Below are 18,083 nucleotides of genomic sequence, written 5' to 3' on the forward strand. Positions count from 1 at the left end.
TGTTGGCATAATATACAATTAGTTCTCTCATTTTTGTTTTGACAAACTACACCATAGAGTCTAGACTATCATCTTTTCATATTTTTTAACATACTATACAATTACTTTTTTCATTCTATTTTCAATATAATATACTATGAGTGTTTTACATACAGAGAATCGCTTCACCAAGTCGACCAACTGTAGCAGATCTCAAAGCTGGCTGATGGATTGCCAAAACTGAAAAACATGGCTGGTGTCGGCGCTTGTTTTGATGTGCAGCAGGGTTTTCTACGAGCTGAGCGTGCCTTATAAACCCATTTTTGTAAACATATGCATAGAAGATGTGTAAATGGTAAATGGACTGTACTTATATACCGCTTTATCCAGTCTTTACGACACCTCAAAGCGCTTTACATACTACATGTCATTCACCCATTCACACCCATTCATACAGAGCAGTGTACCTTACTCTAGGAACTAACATTCACACACATTCACACACCGTTGGCTATGCCATCGGGAGCAACTCAGTATCTTGCCCAAGGATACATCGACATGTTGGCTGCACGGGCTGGGATCGAACCCATAACATTCTGGTTGAAAGACGACCGCACTCCCTCGCAGCCACAGTGTGTGAGGCTGATAGCGTAAGAGCGTTGACCTCAGTCCCAGACTGGCTGTTCTAAATCTTTGTGCTAAGCTAAGCTAACCAGCTGCTGGCTGTTACCTCATGATGGCAGGTGTGACATGCAGCGATAGTGAAGTTCTCAGCTGCTATTCTGACAGGAAATGAATAAGCATATTTTCCAAAATGGAATGAATTAAATGTAATTCACTGTAATTGTTTTATTTTATGATCATAAGCCATCAAACAAAATATGAGTGTAATGAGATGCTATTTGAAATTAATTGTCTCTTTATCATGTCCAGAATCTACACAGTGCTTTTGTAATTTGCCATTTCATTAAACAAAGATCTGCATGTGGTGCTCATGCATTTAGCAGGTTTATTGCTACAGGACAACCCAAACTGCTCCTTGTGAAATCCTCTCTGCCTTAACTGCATGTCTTGATGTCATCAGGACGGCAGGTCAAAGGTCTTTTTCAGTTTCTGCAGAAGAAATGCATGTCATTAGAGGAACTTGTATAGATAGTTGCTTGCTGTGTTAATTGTTGTGATGTTGAGTTAAAATTGAAGGGGGATTCATATGTTTGTCTCGAAAACAAAACTTATGCTGTCCTTATTATTCCTATCCTGTCATCCTGTGACGGTGGAGAGAATCCACTAAAGTTTATCTGAAGTTAATATATCTGAATTAGACTAATCAAACGGATGTGCTCCAAAGTTAGCCTTTTTAATATAAAAGTCCCGAATTTTTGTAATTCAATTATTTTTAACCATTTGTTGTGTATTTACCTCAAGAGACGCAAGTTTGAGGCATAAATGTAAAGATTGATTTTTATTTTACCGTTCTGTTCTTATGTTATTGAGATTTTTTCTTTTTCAAATATAGCTATTTTATTTTATAATGGGGTATTTTTTGGGAATCATGTATGACCTGTAATCAAGTGGGCATTTTTTAAATAAACATATTTTTTATAAATCATATTTTGTTATAATTTGAAATCACGTTTACACGTTCACATTTTGTTTAGTATGCTACAGTAAGTTAACCAAACCAGATTTCTCCCTGTGGAAGCTTTGCCTGTAGTTCATCATCTTCCAGTGTGAAATAATGGGTAGCTTGCAAATGCTTTCAAAGTATTGGCAACACTCAATTTAAATGAAATAATAAATCATTTGTGCAGGTTCTGTGAATTTTGTCCCCCATCATTTGCACTGGAAGCACTCTTCCCACAAAGTGTTTCTGTGCTCCTCTGGGCCCCTGACTGGTGTAGACTTTAAAGATTTGTTATCCTGTATTGGCACATCCATATAAGGCAGTGGGTTGACTTAGCTGCCGGCATCGCTTTACTGTGACTGTGTGTGTTGTACGTTTGTCTTCCACCCAGCTGAGCCCCGGTTCACTTACAGCACTGGTAGAGTCTGTTCAGCCTGTCGATGTCGTTGTTGCTCATCTGGGTGGCCTGTCCGAAGGGGACGTTGCTGTTGGGCAGCATGGTGGGGCGGTTGTTCTTAGAGAAGGCGTACCTGGAGAATCACAGATTCAAGTTTGATGACCTCCAGTAGGCCTGTCACAATCACTAACTACTATTGTTGGACAACATATTCTCCCAGGAATAACCACAATGGTACTAGTCTCATTTTAAGACCATTTAATGCCACCGAAAACAATGAAATAATGTATAATGATGGGTGTTCATTCTAAAACAATGAATACAATGAATTCTCAGATTCTGTTAACGAAAATATGCAGTGTCTGCAATGACTAGGTCTAGTGGTAGGGAAACAGTGCCGTTTATTCTGGCAACATGTTGACTACAATGTTGGTGACATTCTTTTAAACAAACACGCTTATAAACACAACGGGCAATATTAAAGGTGGGGTAGGTAAGTTTGAGAAACCGGCTCGAGATACACTTTTTGTTGTATTCCATGGAATGCTCTTAACATCCCGATAGCAATGAATATCTTAAGTGCTTTGACAAAAAATCCATAAAAAAATGTCATCTGTGGAAGCCGTAGTACTGTAAAAAGCACGACCAATCATTTTAGCCGGCCCGGCTAAAATAACTGGATGGCCTACCTGCCTGTCAGCCTTCCATCTGTGCACAAACTTATCTCGTGCCCTCATTGGTCATGTGCGCGTTTGTGTGTGTTAGAGGAGGGGCTCTGTAAGGAAGTGGCAGATTTTTGCCGGCTGTGTATTTTCTAGCACACTCGAGCTGGTTTCTCCAAAATTACCTACCCCACCTTTAATAAGTAACTTAAAAATAAATCTAAGTCAAGTCATTGAGTGTACAGTCAATGTATATCCATTCTTCCTGGGTCTAGTCTGAAATGCTTACAGCAGCAGAGGTTAGTATCACTTGGGAGCCACGTTGAAAGAACTGCAACTTTGTTGGCACTTTTGTTACATTTGATTTCTAAGAATCAGAGTTAGCTGCTGGATGCCACCTGGGACTGATTCCCCATACCCAAGCTGCTATTTGATTGTTGTTAAGTGTCGTGGTGTTTCTTTTAAAGATTAACCGCAGTCACCATTGAGGTGTGGATTATCTTCTACAGCACACCCCTGAAAGTCTGCCTTATAAAGAAGAGAGTGTATATTTGAGATTAAACACTTAGTGCCAACCAGACAAAGGATATAACTGCTGGTAAAAGTTATCACATTTAGTATGGAGTGGTTCTCCTATAACTCGTAGCTTGTCAGACGCATTTTGTATCCCATGAAGCAACAGGACAGTTGTGCTTGCTTGGGAATGACAGGGAAATAAAATACATTAAATAAAAATATGTTATCTCTGCCTCTGCTACATTGGTTTTGAACCTGACCTTGTAGAAGTAGTACTATGATGAATCAGTAGAGTGCTCTTAGAAAATTCCCCCAAAATGTAGACGTTCAAATAATTCAGTGTGTTTGTTAACTACTTTTAAGACGAAACACCAATCATGATGATATTGTCAAACCATCGATGACGTTTTCCAGGTACACCCTGATGTGGTTGTCTCTGTCAGAGCGGGTCTGCTCGTGGTTGAAGCCCAGAGCGTGGAGCTGGACGCTGCTGTGATACAGACACCCGCTGCGGGCCAGAGACACCGTCTGACCCCCCCCTGACGACCCACGTAGGAGTAGCAGCTGTAGACACAAAAAGATAGATAGATCTAAATAATACACAATATAACAAAAATATGGAATAAATTAAATACTTTACAGTATACAATCTCACTGAGCTACAGAAATATATATAAGTATACTACAGACATATATTGGCATTGGATTATACATTACAATAGTGCAATACTGTAGCCGTTACATAGAGAATGCAATAATTGTATAGGCAATTGCTTGCTTTAAATAACACATTAACAAGTATACATTTGAGTGTGTGGTTTAAAATGTTTCTGGTCTACCAAATGCCAGCAGAGCATTTGTGGGTTATTCCTGGGTGAGATAGTCATTAGAAGTCTGATTGAGCTGTGACTATAAAGATGGATGCATCGGTCCCTGTGGGAACACATTATATAACAGTCAGTGCTTACAGTAGTGGTTGGCGATGTAGTATGGGATGTAGACCTTCCCATCCGTCCACTTCTGTCACAGGCAGCCTCTGGAGGTGCAGGGGTCAGCGTTTCTTTCGGCCTCAGAGTTGATAGCGATGTCTCCTCCGATCAGGATGGGCTCATCGATGTCAGGGTCTGCAGGACAAACACAGGTGTGGATGTGAGTGGGAAATACACAGTTAGAAATTAATACAAATCTAACATCAATGGCCTGACCATTAAAGTTTTACAAGTCAATAGTGACTCTAGTTATATGAGGATCTACAGTATAAGTGGACATAATGTCTTTGATGTCCCACATTGTGTGGTGGACTACAAGTTGTTTTTATTTCCACAGAAGTGACACCAGAGGGTGGAATTAAGCATAACCCAAATACATGTTTAGGAGACCGAAATCTGTCAAATAACTTCTATGTACGGAAAACGTTTTTAGTTTGAGGAAGAAATCATGGAAAACACCCAAATCCCCCCTGCTTTATCATCTATTTTACTGTAAATGGGACCATAGTTAGCACAATGAACATGATGCTGTTTTGAAGAACACTTTAAACTAGAGATTGTGACATAACATAATGTTCCATTAGGAACATGTTAACTGATGTAATAAATCAGTTGAAAAGTAGGTGTGGGGGAAACTTCTGTGTAAGGCAAGGCAAGGCAAGGCAAGTTTATTTATATAGCACCTTTCAACACAAGGTAATTCAAAGTGCTTTACAAAAATGGAAGACATTTTAAAAATGGCATTTAAAATCAGTCATTAAAAAGAAAAGATAATAAAATAAACATTAAAAGAAAAAATACATGGATAAAAGTTAAAAGTTACAGTGCAGTTTAAGATGTGAATAGTTCAATTAAAAGCAGCGGCAAAAAGAAAAGTCTTCAGCCTGGATTTAAAAGTAGTAAGAGTTGCAGCGGACCTGCAGGTTTCTGGGAGTTTGTTCCAGATATTTGGAGCATAATAACTGAATGCTGCTTTACCATGTTTAGTTCTGACTCTGGGGACAGAAAGCTGACCAGTCCCTGAAGACCTGAGAGTTCTGGATGGTTCATAATTTAGCAGTAGGTCAGACATGTATTTTGGGCCTAAACCATTCAAAGCTTTATAAACCAGCAACAATATTTTTGAAATCTATTCTTTGACACACAGGAAGCCAGTGTAAGGACTTCAGAACAGGAGTGATGTGATCCACTTTCTTAGTGTTAGTGAGGACTCGAGCAGCGGCGTTCTGAATTAGCTGCAGCTTTCTAATAGATTTTTTAGTGAGGCCTGTAAAGACACCATTTCAGTAGTCGAGTCTACTGAAGATAAAAGCATGGACAAGTTTTTCCAAATCCTGCTGTGACATTAGTCTTTTAATCCTAGATATGTTCTTTAGGTGATAGTAGGCTGATTTAGTAACTGTTTTAATGTGACTGTTGAAACTCAGGTCAGAGTCCATGACTACACCTAGATTTCTGGCTTTATCTGTTGTTTTGAACATTGCAGACTGAAGCTCAGCGCTAACTTTTATACGTTCTGCCTTGGCTCCAAAAACCATTACCTCAGTTTTATCTTTGTTTAATTGGAGAAAGTTCTGACACATCCAGTCATTGATTTGTTCAATGCACTTACTCAGTGTTTGAATTGGAGCATAATCTCCTGGTGAAATTGTTACGTAAATGTGTGTGTCATCCGCATAGCTATGGTAACTTATTTTGTTGTTTTTCATTATCTGAGCCAGTGGTAGCATGTAGATGTTAAAGAGAAGAGGCCCCAAGATGGAGCCTTGAGGTACCCCACATGTCATATTTGTCAACTCAGATGTGTATTTACCTATAGAAACAAATTTTTTTCTGTCCTTTAAGTAGGACTCAAACCAATTTAGAACTGTTGCCGAAAGTCCCACCCAGTTTTCTAGTCGGTCTAGTAATATGTTGTGGTCAACAGTGTCAAACGCAGCACTGAGATCTAATAATACTAACACTGAAGTTCTGCCACTGTCTGTGTTTAAGTGGATGTCATTGAAGACCTTTACAAGAGCAGTCTCAGTGCTGTGGTTTGGACGAAATCCTGACTGGAACACATCCAAACAGTTATTTAAATGCAAGAAGTTACTCAACTGTTGAAATATAACTTTTTCAATGATTTTACCTAGAAATGGCAGGTTTGATATTGGGCTGTAATTGTTCATTACTGAGGCATCTAGATTATTCTTTTTTAAGAGCGGTTTAATGACTGCAGTTTTCAGGGCCTCTGGAAAAATACCTGAGTGAAGAGATGTGTTTACTATATGAAGTAGATCTGAGGCCATGCAAGGAAAAACATCTTTGAAAAATCCTGTTGGAATAATATCAAGGCAGCAGGAGGAGGATTTCAGAAGTTGAATAATGTCCTCTAAGTTTTTACCATTAATCTGATGGAATTGTGTCATGGTGTTTGAATTGATATTAGGTGGACATAGGGACAAAACATTTGCTGTACCTGATGTAGAGGCACTGACTGCTTGTCTAATTTTCTGAATTTTGTCAGTGAAGAAGGAGGCAAAATCATTGCACGCCCTGGTGGATAGAAATTCAGAGGCTACTGACACTGGGGGGTTAGTTAGTCTGTCGACGGTAGCAAACAAGGCACGTGCGTTGTTTTTGTTTTTGGTAATGATGTCAGAGAAGAAAGACTGTCGTGCGTTTTTCAATTCCAAATTATAAAGGCCAAGTCTCTCTTTATAGATTTCAAAGTGAACCTGGAGATTTGTTTTTCGCCACCTACGTTCAGCTTTTCGACACTCTCTTTTTTCTGTTCTCACGGTCATGGCCTTTCTCCATGGAGATATTTTCTTGCTAATCACTTCCTTTACCTTAGTTGGAGCAATGGTATCTATAACATTTTTAATTTTTGAATTAAAATGATCTACTAGCTCATTTACTGAGATGTTAGCAGGGGCAAGTGTGGATGAAAAATTCTGAGTAAACATTTCCCTAGTATTTTCTGTTAAATATCGCTTTGTGGTTACCTCTTTCTGAACATTTTTGTGAACAGAAATAGAGCTCTCAAAGAAAACACAGGAATGATCAGAGAGTGCAACATCAGTCACCACAACCTTTGAGATATTCAGACCCTTTGAGATAATTAAGTCCAGAGTGTGCCCCTTATTGTGCGTGGGCTCCGCCACATGCTGAGTCAGTCCATAGTTATCAAGAACACAAAACAGTTCTTTAGCCCCTCTGTCCTGGGGGTTGTCAACATGGATGTTAAAATCACCAACAATGACTAAACGGTCAAAGTCAATACACACTATAGACAGCAGTTCAGTAAAATCATCAAAAAAGCTTGCACAGTATTTGGGTGGTCTATAGATATTTAGGAACAGAGCTCGAGAGGAGCATTTCAGCTGAAGGGCCACATATTCAAAAGAAGCAAAGTCCCCATAAGATGTCTTCCTGCATTGAATGGAATCATTGAACACAATAGCAACTCCACCCCCTTTCTTATGCATTCTTTCCTGACTCATAAAACTAAAGTTGGGAGGGGTTGATTCGATAAGAACAGCTGCACTGTTATTTTGTTCAATCCAAGTTTCCGTTAAAAACATAAAATCGAGATTGTGCTCAGTGATAAAATCATTGATTAAAAATGTTTTTCCTGCCAAAGACCTGACATTTAATAAAGCTAGTTTAAGTTTGTTAAATACACTATCAGTAAAAAATGTTGTGACAAGCTGTGGCTGACATGGAATCACTGCTAAATTTGATAACCTCACACAAACGTTTGAGCACTTCCTGTTTCTAAGCTGATTTACCGCTCTTAATCTATTACCTATCAACACAGATATCGGCAAAGCTACTGGCAGGCAGGGCCCCGGCATGTGCTGGAAAGAGTTGAGAGTGCCATATGCCCTTGAGCCTGGACCCAGCACATATCAGTAAAAGTTTGTTGCGTTTTGTACACACACATCCTTATCAGGCTTCGGAGACTGCAGATGCTTTCTTGAAGGGATGGGAGGTGGTTGACGTAGGCACGGTGATGAAGACGGGGGAGATGGTGCGCGTCTCTGCTTCTGTGATTTTGGTGGGCGTTGTGGAAGGGCGGGGGTAAAGGAGATGCTGCCAGGGGGGGGAGGTGGTTGACGTAGGCTTGTCTTCGGTGATTTTGGTGGGCGTCGTTGAGGGGCGGGGGTAAAGGACATGCTGCCAACCCTGCATCTCGCCTTCATGCGGTCATCGAACTCCAGGGGGGAGGGCGAGGGTGAAAGGGTGAGCGGAGAGTAGAGAGAGCTGGGGGATGAATGAAGAGTATCCTCAAAGGCGTTGACAGGGGGGGTGACGGGCAGTGGAGACTCCTCCATTTGTGTCATAGGTCTCCCATAATCAGAACATTCCTCAGGCGGGTGCAGTGATACTTCTTCAGGGTTTTCTGCGCAATGTGTTGTGTCTTTCTCCTGTTTTGATTCCTCTTGCCGCTTGTCCTTGGCAGAGGGAACAGATTGCTGACGCAGGCAGTTGAATATGTTAGAGATAAACAATTTCACTCCTGACTTGTTCAGGCAAACTCCATCTGCCTTAAAAAGATGTCTGCGATCCCAGAAAAAGTTAAAATTGTCAATAAAATTGACAGAATGGTCAGTACAGGCAGCTGAAAGCCACATGTTCAATGCAAACAGTCTGCTGAATCTCTCCACTCCTCTTCTGACTGGCGGTAGAGGGCCACTGATGAACACCTCCGCATTTAGAGAGCTGACAGTTTCCAACAGACATTTAAAGTCTTCTTTCAGCGCTTCTGACTGTTGTTTCACAACATCATTTGTTCCAATATGTAGTACCACATTCTTCACAGTCGGATGTTCAGCCCCAATATGCAGGATCTTCTCAGCCAAGTCGGAGACCATATCCTTGGGAAAACAGAGTACTTTGGTGTTGTTCTTACTACACAGACCTTTTACATCTCTTACAGCAGAGTCACCCACAATCAGAGTTTCAGGCCCAGTCGTTAGCTTTCCCTCTAGCCTTTTACTTTTGGAGTAGCTATTGGTCCTTACCCTGCTGTGTGAAGAGGACAGGTTATCCAGGTCATCAGAAAGAGATCTCCGGTTCTCGGTCAGCGGAGCGTATCTGTTCTGGATTGGCACACTTGGTGGTTTAGGAGGATTGTTTGTAGTTCTCCCTTTAGCAGCTGTCCACGGCTGTTTCCTAGTATGAATAGGGGTTGAAGAGGCACTCTTCCTGGGTGATAACAATGCAGGCCAGCCGGTCGCATCACAGATTTCAGAGCGCTGGGCTCTGCCTGTTATTCGTCCTCCCAAATCCCATGGAAATGATTTACTCTTAGGCTTTGCACCCAGAGAGTTCCAGGGAGGACTACCACTTGTAGATTTATTACCCAGTACACAGCCCTCCTGTTCCTTGGAAACCTTGTAGCTGCTAACTAGCTGTGAGTTAGCATACCCTTTTCCATTATCTTGCAACACTGGTAAAGTGGTGTTATTCCCACAACATAGTCCATTCACTTTCCCGTTAACTTCCAACCGTTGCATTTTCATTTCCAACACAGCCATCTTCTGTTGAAGTTTGTGGAAATCATCTGTAGAGAACGGAGGCATTTTGCTACCAACTAGCTTAAGCTAAATAGCATGCAGTAGCCTACCAGGCTTTAGCTGTTGCTAGGCCACGCTACTGTAAGACTGAGGTCGTCGTAAAAATGTTGAAATATGGCTGAAACCCTCCGTCTATTTACGATGAATAACTGTCCCAGTGATAAGTTAATGTCCAGGAGCCGCTGCTCGAAGTTTTCAGAGAATAAGAATAGGAAAATCAGCATAAAAAGTAAGCAGAGGCAAGAGCAAGCAGAAAAGCGTCTGCACTGTAAGAAAGATAAGACAAGATCAGTAGCAATGCAGGAGGAGTCACCGACTCAAAGGAGACACGGGGAGAGCTGGAGCTTTGATGTCAAACACTGATGGGTTTATTTGGAGCTTCGGCCGGAGAATTCACAAAACAAGTCAAAGAGTCAGAGGTTCTGACTTCACGGTAGAGTTGCCACGTCAATTCTGAAGAACTCTACCCCAGACCCGTGTATTTAGCTAGTTCAGAGAGAATAATAATGATAGAATCATAACACCTCTATCAGCTGACACCAACAGGCAGGAACAGGGAGACAAAACACTGAGAGCACAGCAGCCAAGGTTACAGGTGCGTGTGCTCAGTCAGGACAGTATGAACTGATAAACTGGGTCAACGTTATGGGCCTTGGGAAATATTTCCCCTACAGTAGGGACATTTCCTCATAGAATTCTATACAATCTGTTGGCCATTATAAAGCATGCAGATATAAAGCACTTCTGCATTGGCTTTACGTTGAGACCAGGAGGTTAACACTTGATCTGATACTTGTAAAAGCTTTTGTTTTTATCCCAGTGAATAATAATACCGGAGGCCTGTACTACGAAGCAGGATTTTCGCTTAGCGGGCTAACTTCAGGGAAAACTCAGGGTTTCCGGTCCTACGACGCTGGTTCTCTTTTTAGCGGGCTAGATCTCCATGGTAACTTATGCTGAGCGGCTAGCCTGGTCCGGAGCAGGTTAGGTTGCAGGCTAAGAGATCAACTCAGTGAAAGCACCGCCTGCTGACCAATCAGAGCACAGTGTGCGGAGTTTAAAGCGATCAAGTTATATGACAGGAGAAAGGAAATACAGTTTAAACTGCCGTTGCAGGAAAGACGGCCGGCAAAAATCACAGACTGTGTGAACGTGAAAATGAATAGAATATCACCTCCCATCTTCAGAGCAATCTGACTATTATAACATTAGCGTTAAGAAAGCTTAATTAAATATCTGCCACAATATAAGTAACCGGATCAAAGTAACATTACGTAGCCTACAGTCCGTGGCACTGTGAGTGCAGACGTCGATGTGTCCCATTATCATTCATATCACATCATAAAGTATCATATATTTCCTTATCTGAGTCAGCTTCTTGAGCCGTATCTGGCCGTGCAACACTCACAGTGTCACATACTGTATGCAGAAGTATTATTTTAAGCAACACATTAAGTTGACGAAACACTCGAGTCAAATGTAATTAAAGTCAGATCGTGTCTTAGACGGGGCAGTGATATCATAAACCTGTTAATTTACGCATTCAAACACTTTTTCTTTTACCAGCTGTATTCACCTTGCAGGTGCAGCTATGTTGCTTTTATCCTGGATAAAGTGTTTAAGTCATGGATGTTTAAAGTTTAACTTCTTCATATGTCTAATATTATAGTTGACTTTTCATTCAGGAAGTATGACGCGCTGCGCTGTCAGTACGCTTGTCCATGTTTGTGATTGGTCGAATGCTCCAAATACTACCCCTTTCATGTTAACGCGCACCTAACTAGATAGGACACGGCTGGCTTGAGCGATCCACTTGATAACCCGCGTCGTAGGACCGCTTAGCGAGAGCGCGTATGTTTTGGATTAGGCCAACCGGCTAACTCAAACATATCCAGGTTATGTTGAACCGGCTTCGTAGTACAGGCCTCAGTACTACCACTACTAGTCAACAAATGGGAAAATATTGCATATTGCCTACTGCTTTTAAATCGATTTATTTTAATATGCAGCCCGATTTACAGAAAATCTACTTTCTCATGGACATGCTGTACTGCTTTTACTGTTTTGTCAGTACAATTATAAGTTTAATTGGACTTTGCTGTAGCAACCCAGGCTTTCAAAACCAAATGTTGCATTCCGTGACGGCATGTTTTATTGAATTTGTTAAGAAAAGCTTCACTTACTTCGGTTTCTATTGGCTCTCTCCAGCAGTTCACCAACAGAGAGCTCCCTGGATGTGTCCTCCTCCATGGTAGCAACTTCTGCACGCCACATGTACGTAGTATTTGATATAAAAGCTTGGTTACATCAGAATTTGTTCAAAGAAGCATCATATATTATAAACATGAAATACATTCTAAATACACAAAAAAAAGATTCTAAATCAGTGTCTAGGATGTACTGCAACTTTCAGCTTTGGGATATCTTATTAATCTGCTGGTTAAAAGGCACAACAGACTCTAAATGCTTCTGTGCTGAGGATTTGTTTGATGATAGACATTTTTCAATGATCTAACCGCTGTTGGCTAGAGCAACCACAGGAAAAGACGTGTGTTATGTGTCTGGAATATACCACAAGACTCCAAGAACAATAATGCAAACAAAAATTGTTGGGGTTAGGACTTCTCAAAACCAAAAGAAAAATGGCCTGATATTGGAAAAATACAGAAACACTATAATTTTGACTGTGGACATGTGTGTTTTATGTGGAAATTATTTATGTATTTATTTGAGGAATTAAAAAAAAAATGTAGAACTGAAAAGAAAATGTGTGAGTAGATGAGAGTGTGTTCTACCTTTCATTGTTTATACTATAATGTTAATTAAAATGCACATTTTTAAAAATATATTCTCTAAATATGTTTAATTTGTGTGACAAGTGACAAAAACGCGGTGTTGATCGCTCCCAGGACTATCCACGAACCCTCCCTCAGTCCTGCCATCTCAACTGGGGTGTTTCCATCACCGCTGCTGAGGTTCGAGGTCCGGTTTCTACCAGGCTAATGGTGCTAGTGTAATAGATATTGAAGTAAGAAGATATGATTCTACACTGTATTGAAGTAAACATGTATTGTTTGAACTGTTGTATGTATAATCACTTAGAAAAAGAATGTTATTCTCACTTTTAAATTCACTGGCCCAGAGATTCTGTGTTTCATACACCAACATTGATCCTTATCACCACTAAGAGCCAGATGCTGTTTCTAAGTCGTTAAAGACATCGTAAAATAGGAAAAGATCCCCTGGGAAGGAATGTAGCAGTAAGATAAGGTAAAGATAAACATTGACTTTTGACCTAGTGTGGTTTGGGGTCTCACTCTGTTCGAAACTCTGATTGACCTCGGCCAGAAGCGAATCCAGCCAATCAGGACACTTGGGGGAGGTTAGCAGTCTAAACAGCTCCTCCCCAGGCGTTCTCTGGTTCGCTTGGGAGAAAAGTGGGAAGGAAGAATCGACAAATCTCCGCCCCAAAAGTAGATAGAAATACTGTTGTTTGTGTGTGTAAAAATGCTTTTTGGGTTTGGTGAGTTGGTTGACTCCGTTAATCTGTATCCGCATCGCACCATTGACAGAAGGCACTCTCTTCTCGTTCGATGGGTGGTTTGATCCCGATACATTTTGGCCGCATCGCATCACGAATCTAAAAAGTCCGGGGTACTCGAGTACTCTGTATAACTTGTATATGTGTTTGGTTTCCTACTAGAAGTAAACTCAGATAATTTGTTATAACTTTGATTCCGGTGTTTTCAATTCCTTTCTTAATTTAATAGAGATCCAGCCTCATCCAACGAACGGCGCGTAGCAGAGGTATTCTACTCCAACAATATGCAACGCAGTCTCACGGCATTTCGTGTTATTAGTCACGAAATTAATTTAATCTATTGATTCGTGTTCACCAACACGATTTTCACCTTTTTTTCGTGTCACACAGAACGATTTTAAATGCAATGTATTTCTATTGGTAGTATGTTTCGTGCCTGCAACACGTCTTTTTGTCCGGTCGGGTCTTGGAAGACCAGAAGCTGTGTGGTTCATAAAAACATGTTCTTACTCAATATCTTACCCTAAGCCTAACCCTTTTATTTTAAATTGTATAATGTCTGAGTTTTTTTGCCGTCAGTGAGGAAAAGAAATGGGGCTCAGAGCCTCAGAATACTGAAATCTGTATTTTATGTCATCTTTTTTTCCTTCTAATTTGTTATTATTTGGTGCAGGCACGAAACATACTACCAATATAAATACATTGCTTCTAAAATCGTTCTGTGTCAGAATACTTAAATCTGTATTTTTTTAAATGTGTTTTTCCTTCTAATTTGTTATTATTTACATTGCTTTTAAAATCGTTCTGTGTGACACGAAAAAAATGGCGAAATCGTGTTGGTGAACACGAATCAATAGATTAATTTCGTGACTAATAACACGAAATGCCGTGAGACTGTGTTGAGATATGACAAGTCATGGTTGATGACCTTCCGGGTCTGTCCAGCAGAGGGCGCTTGTTGTTTGCCACTGGTGCATAATACATTCGACTTGAAGCAAACTAACAACGTCTCTGTTTCCTTGTCTGATATTTTCCCCATATAGAGTGGCGAAGTCACGCCCATCTACTTCCGCCCCATGGGACCTTATTTCGGAAAAATAATGTATTGAAATCAATGGAGAGAGAAAACTTATCTTTCGATCCCGTTTGAATTGTGCCATGAATTACACATATGATGTTTGTCAATCTTAAAAAATAATTTCCATGTCAAAAAAGTCACAGTTTGTCGTAAAACTGTTGAAATATAAGACTATGAAAAATACGCAACTAGAAAGACTACAAATCCCAGAGTCGCGTAAGTCAGGGGTTCCCAACCCCCGGTCCGCGGACCGGTACCGGGCCGCGGAGGTGTTACTGCCGGGCCGCGAAATAGCTGTGAGTTTATCGAATAATTTTCGCACCTATGCCACCAGTCATATTATTTCATCCAGTAGCTAGTTAATCTTTCACCAGAAAACCGTTGAAAATGGCTTTTATGATGTTCCGAGGGATTCGGCGGCTCAGCCATAAGGTCTCAGCCTCTTGTGCGCACGAGCATGTTACCGGTGCGCCAAGTAGGAAGAGGAGCGCACAGGAGACAACCGTTTGATTGCAGACTGTTATGTTTATGTGGGGAAATGGTGGTGCATACATTATTTGAGATATATTTCAAACTCGGACTTCATTTTAAGGACATGTCGGCCAGGGGTGTAGAGCTATTTGTTTAAGCACCGGATTGGCAAAACAGGAGAGTAAACCAGTCTGCCTTGATATATGAATTAATGTCCGGGACTCTCACGGTATCTGCTGCCCGCAGCTGTTTTATAGAAGGAAACCCTCCTTCACTTCATGACATGGCTGCAGCATCAGGAGGCAGCGGGACGTATACTCGGTAAAGAGCTGTGCCTTTTTACGCACCGCCTTTGCTGTGTTTAACTTAATCAGAACAGTTTAAGAGTGACTGCAGGCTGCTACGTGTTAACCACACACACATCTTTTATTCGTTTTATGAAGGAGATGTCCAGATGTCAGCTCTGTGTGTTCGGTGTGTTTGTGTCTGTCCGACACCGGCATATATGCGGCTGTTCCCAAAATAAATTTGCTTAATCTTAATCTCGATGTAGTGCTAAATGCTGTCGGGAGTGCACCGGAACGAACGACACTATCATAATATCTTCTGAAAACAAATGCCAGTGACACACACACACACACACACACACACACAGGCGACCGGACATCTCCTTCATAATGCGCCTTCTCCTCGTTTTCCCAGCATTCACTGGATTATCCGTAAATCATACAAACAAAACCAAAACGTTGATTTATCTGTTTTCCCGTTTTGGATGCATATTGTTCTAGTATTTGTTCAGGCTGTTACATATAATTAGCCTCTGTTGCTACCTGCTGGTGGTGAGTAAATATTAAAATCAGTTAAAATTGACAACCGGTCCGCGATTTTTTTTTAATGTATCTACCGGTCCTTGGCACAATAAAGGTTGGGAACCCCTGGCGTAAGTGATGTCACAATTGTTTTCCTCCACTAAGAGATAGCTAAGATCAGCGCCATATAGATAGAATCTATCTATATGGCGCTGGCTAAGATAAGATAACTTTAACAAGATGCCTGTGTGCTTAGTACCAGGTTGTTCATACCAGCAATGGGTCTTGCTCGTTCTTTCGCTTCCCGTCTGATGAAAGGACTAGGAGTGTCTGGATCAAGCTAGCTAGTAGCTAGCACGTTAGTTAGCATTACAGCCTTGTCATTTGTATTAGCCTTAACATGAAGTAACATTAAGTAACCCAAAATGTTAAACAGTAAGAGTGGTAGTCATATTTCGTGAACCCTTTGAAGAGTACTGTCACACTGGTGTGATCATTCTATAATACACAATTTAAGCCCGGGGGAGAAATGCTAACGCTAACGCTAGCGATCTTCTCTACTTCATGCTATCTGCACAAATGGTTGACATTAAACATTAAAAAGACCAGGCAGTTCAGAGAGAATCAAAGGAAGGCAGGCAGGCAGCTTTGCATGACATTCTTCAGGACGTGTTTCATTGTGGTGATAGTGAGGGTAGTCAATCGTTTTGTTGACAAGACAGTAGTGACGGCCATCTTGGTGACGTGTGTTGTTGACCAGAGATGTAGTTCATTGAGCGTTTCACACAAACAAATGTGTTACTTCACAGTTTTACGACACATCTTTTTTTTTTTGACTTGCAAAATTATCTTTTAAATTGACAAACATCATATGTGTAATTCGTGGCACAATTCAAACGGGATCGAAAGATAATCTTTCTCTCCATTGACTTCAATACATAATTTTTCCGAAATAAGGTCCCATGGAGGTCCACCGGAAGGGGAGGGACTTCGCCACTCTATTAGGTGAGTTCATCCGTGATAAATGTTATATATGTAGACTGACTGTGTGTAATATTAATGTGAAAAGCACACTGTTGGTGTGATAGTTGTGAGAGGGTATTTTGAGGGTTTTTCTGGGTTCTGTAATTGTTGTAGCTGTGTATGCTAGCTTTGCTAGCGCCATTAGCTTTTCTAGCACCATTAGCTATGCTAGCGCCGCTAGCTATGATAGTGCAGTTTAGCTCCAAGAAGGGGATTTTGTGTGTTAATTTGGATATGCATGTTTGTAGTGTGCATTTAAAAAGGGACATTTTGTGTGTTAAAATGGATGTATGTTTGCAGTACGTGCATTGTTAGTGTTTGTTTTATGTCAAGAATCTATGTTTTGTATTATACAGTGTGCTATGTGTACCATGTGGTTGGTTGGATAATACATTAGACTTGAAGCAAACTAACAACGTCTCTGTTTCCTTGTCTGATATTTTCCCCATATTAGGGGCATAACACTAGCTGCTAGCTGGCTCGCTGTTCTTCCCACATGCCCTACCCCGGAACCTGCGGTCTTCAGACTCTGGCCCCCCGCACCAACCTGTGAACCTTCGGGGATAGAGCCTTCAGTACGGCAGCCCCCACTCTCTGGAACGCTCTCCCTGCGGAGATCCACAACATCCCCACACTTGACGCCTTCAAAAGGGCCCTCAAGTCCCATCTGTCTGCCAAGGACTTTGGCCCCAAATCTATTTGTTGTTTTGTCTGTCTAAACTGTTCGTCTGACTGCCTTTTGTTTTGTTATGTTTGTTTATACTCCTGTTCTTCCTTGTAAAGGGACCTTGGGTATCATGAAAGGCGCTATAGAAAGTTATTATTATTATTATTGATCAGTAATTGTGTATGCATGGGCCAATGTCATGTATAATTGTATCCTGATGTGTTGCTTAGTATTATAAATATCTGAAAACATTGTACAATATTGTTTTTGGATCTTGGTTAACTCTTTCAGTATTACAATTGATAATATGAATTGACTGATTGACCCTTTGTGTAAGCCTTCATGTTATGTCAGTGAAGTTAGTATTTTACCTCAGCCCAGCATGAGGACAGCAGCAGCAGGGACACGAGAGACCAGGAGAAAACCAACATGGCTGCAAAGCTCTTTAATTACCCAAGAGCAGAGGGAGATGAAGTGGAAACATAAATCAGAGCGAATACATAAATGAAACGAGTTTATAAAAGCTTTTGATCACACATAAAATTCCATCTAGGTTAATTTGCTACATTCAGGCTTTAAAGCCACTGCTGTCAGATGGAAGATTAAGATTCTGGTATTAAAGGAGGATTGTGTTCCTACCTGAAGGTCCACAGACAGAATGAGTGTCTCGCTGAACCCAGCAAGTTTTTATACTGTCCAGGTACTTCAAGAGCGAATACACACCATGATGTACCGACGTGTGCAAACATAGCAGCACAGC

At 40.9% G+C, this 18,083-nt stretch overlaps 1 pseudogene; it reads right to left on the bottom strand.

The window, feature by feature from the left end:
- Positions 1 to 545: 545 nt before the first annotated feature.
- On the bottom strand, positions 546 to 17,754 carry LOC117491106 (annotated as a pseudogene).
- Positions 17,755 to 18,083: the final 329 nt, after the last annotated feature.

This window comes from Trematomus bernacchii, unplaced genomic scaffold, assembly GCF_902827165.1.
Source record: "Trematomus bernacchii unplaced genomic scaffold, fTreBer1.1, whole genome shotgun sequence".
Classification (NCBI taxonomy): domain Eukaryota; kingdom Metazoa; phylum Chordata; class Actinopteri; order Perciformes; family Nototheniidae; genus Trematomus; species Trematomus bernacchii.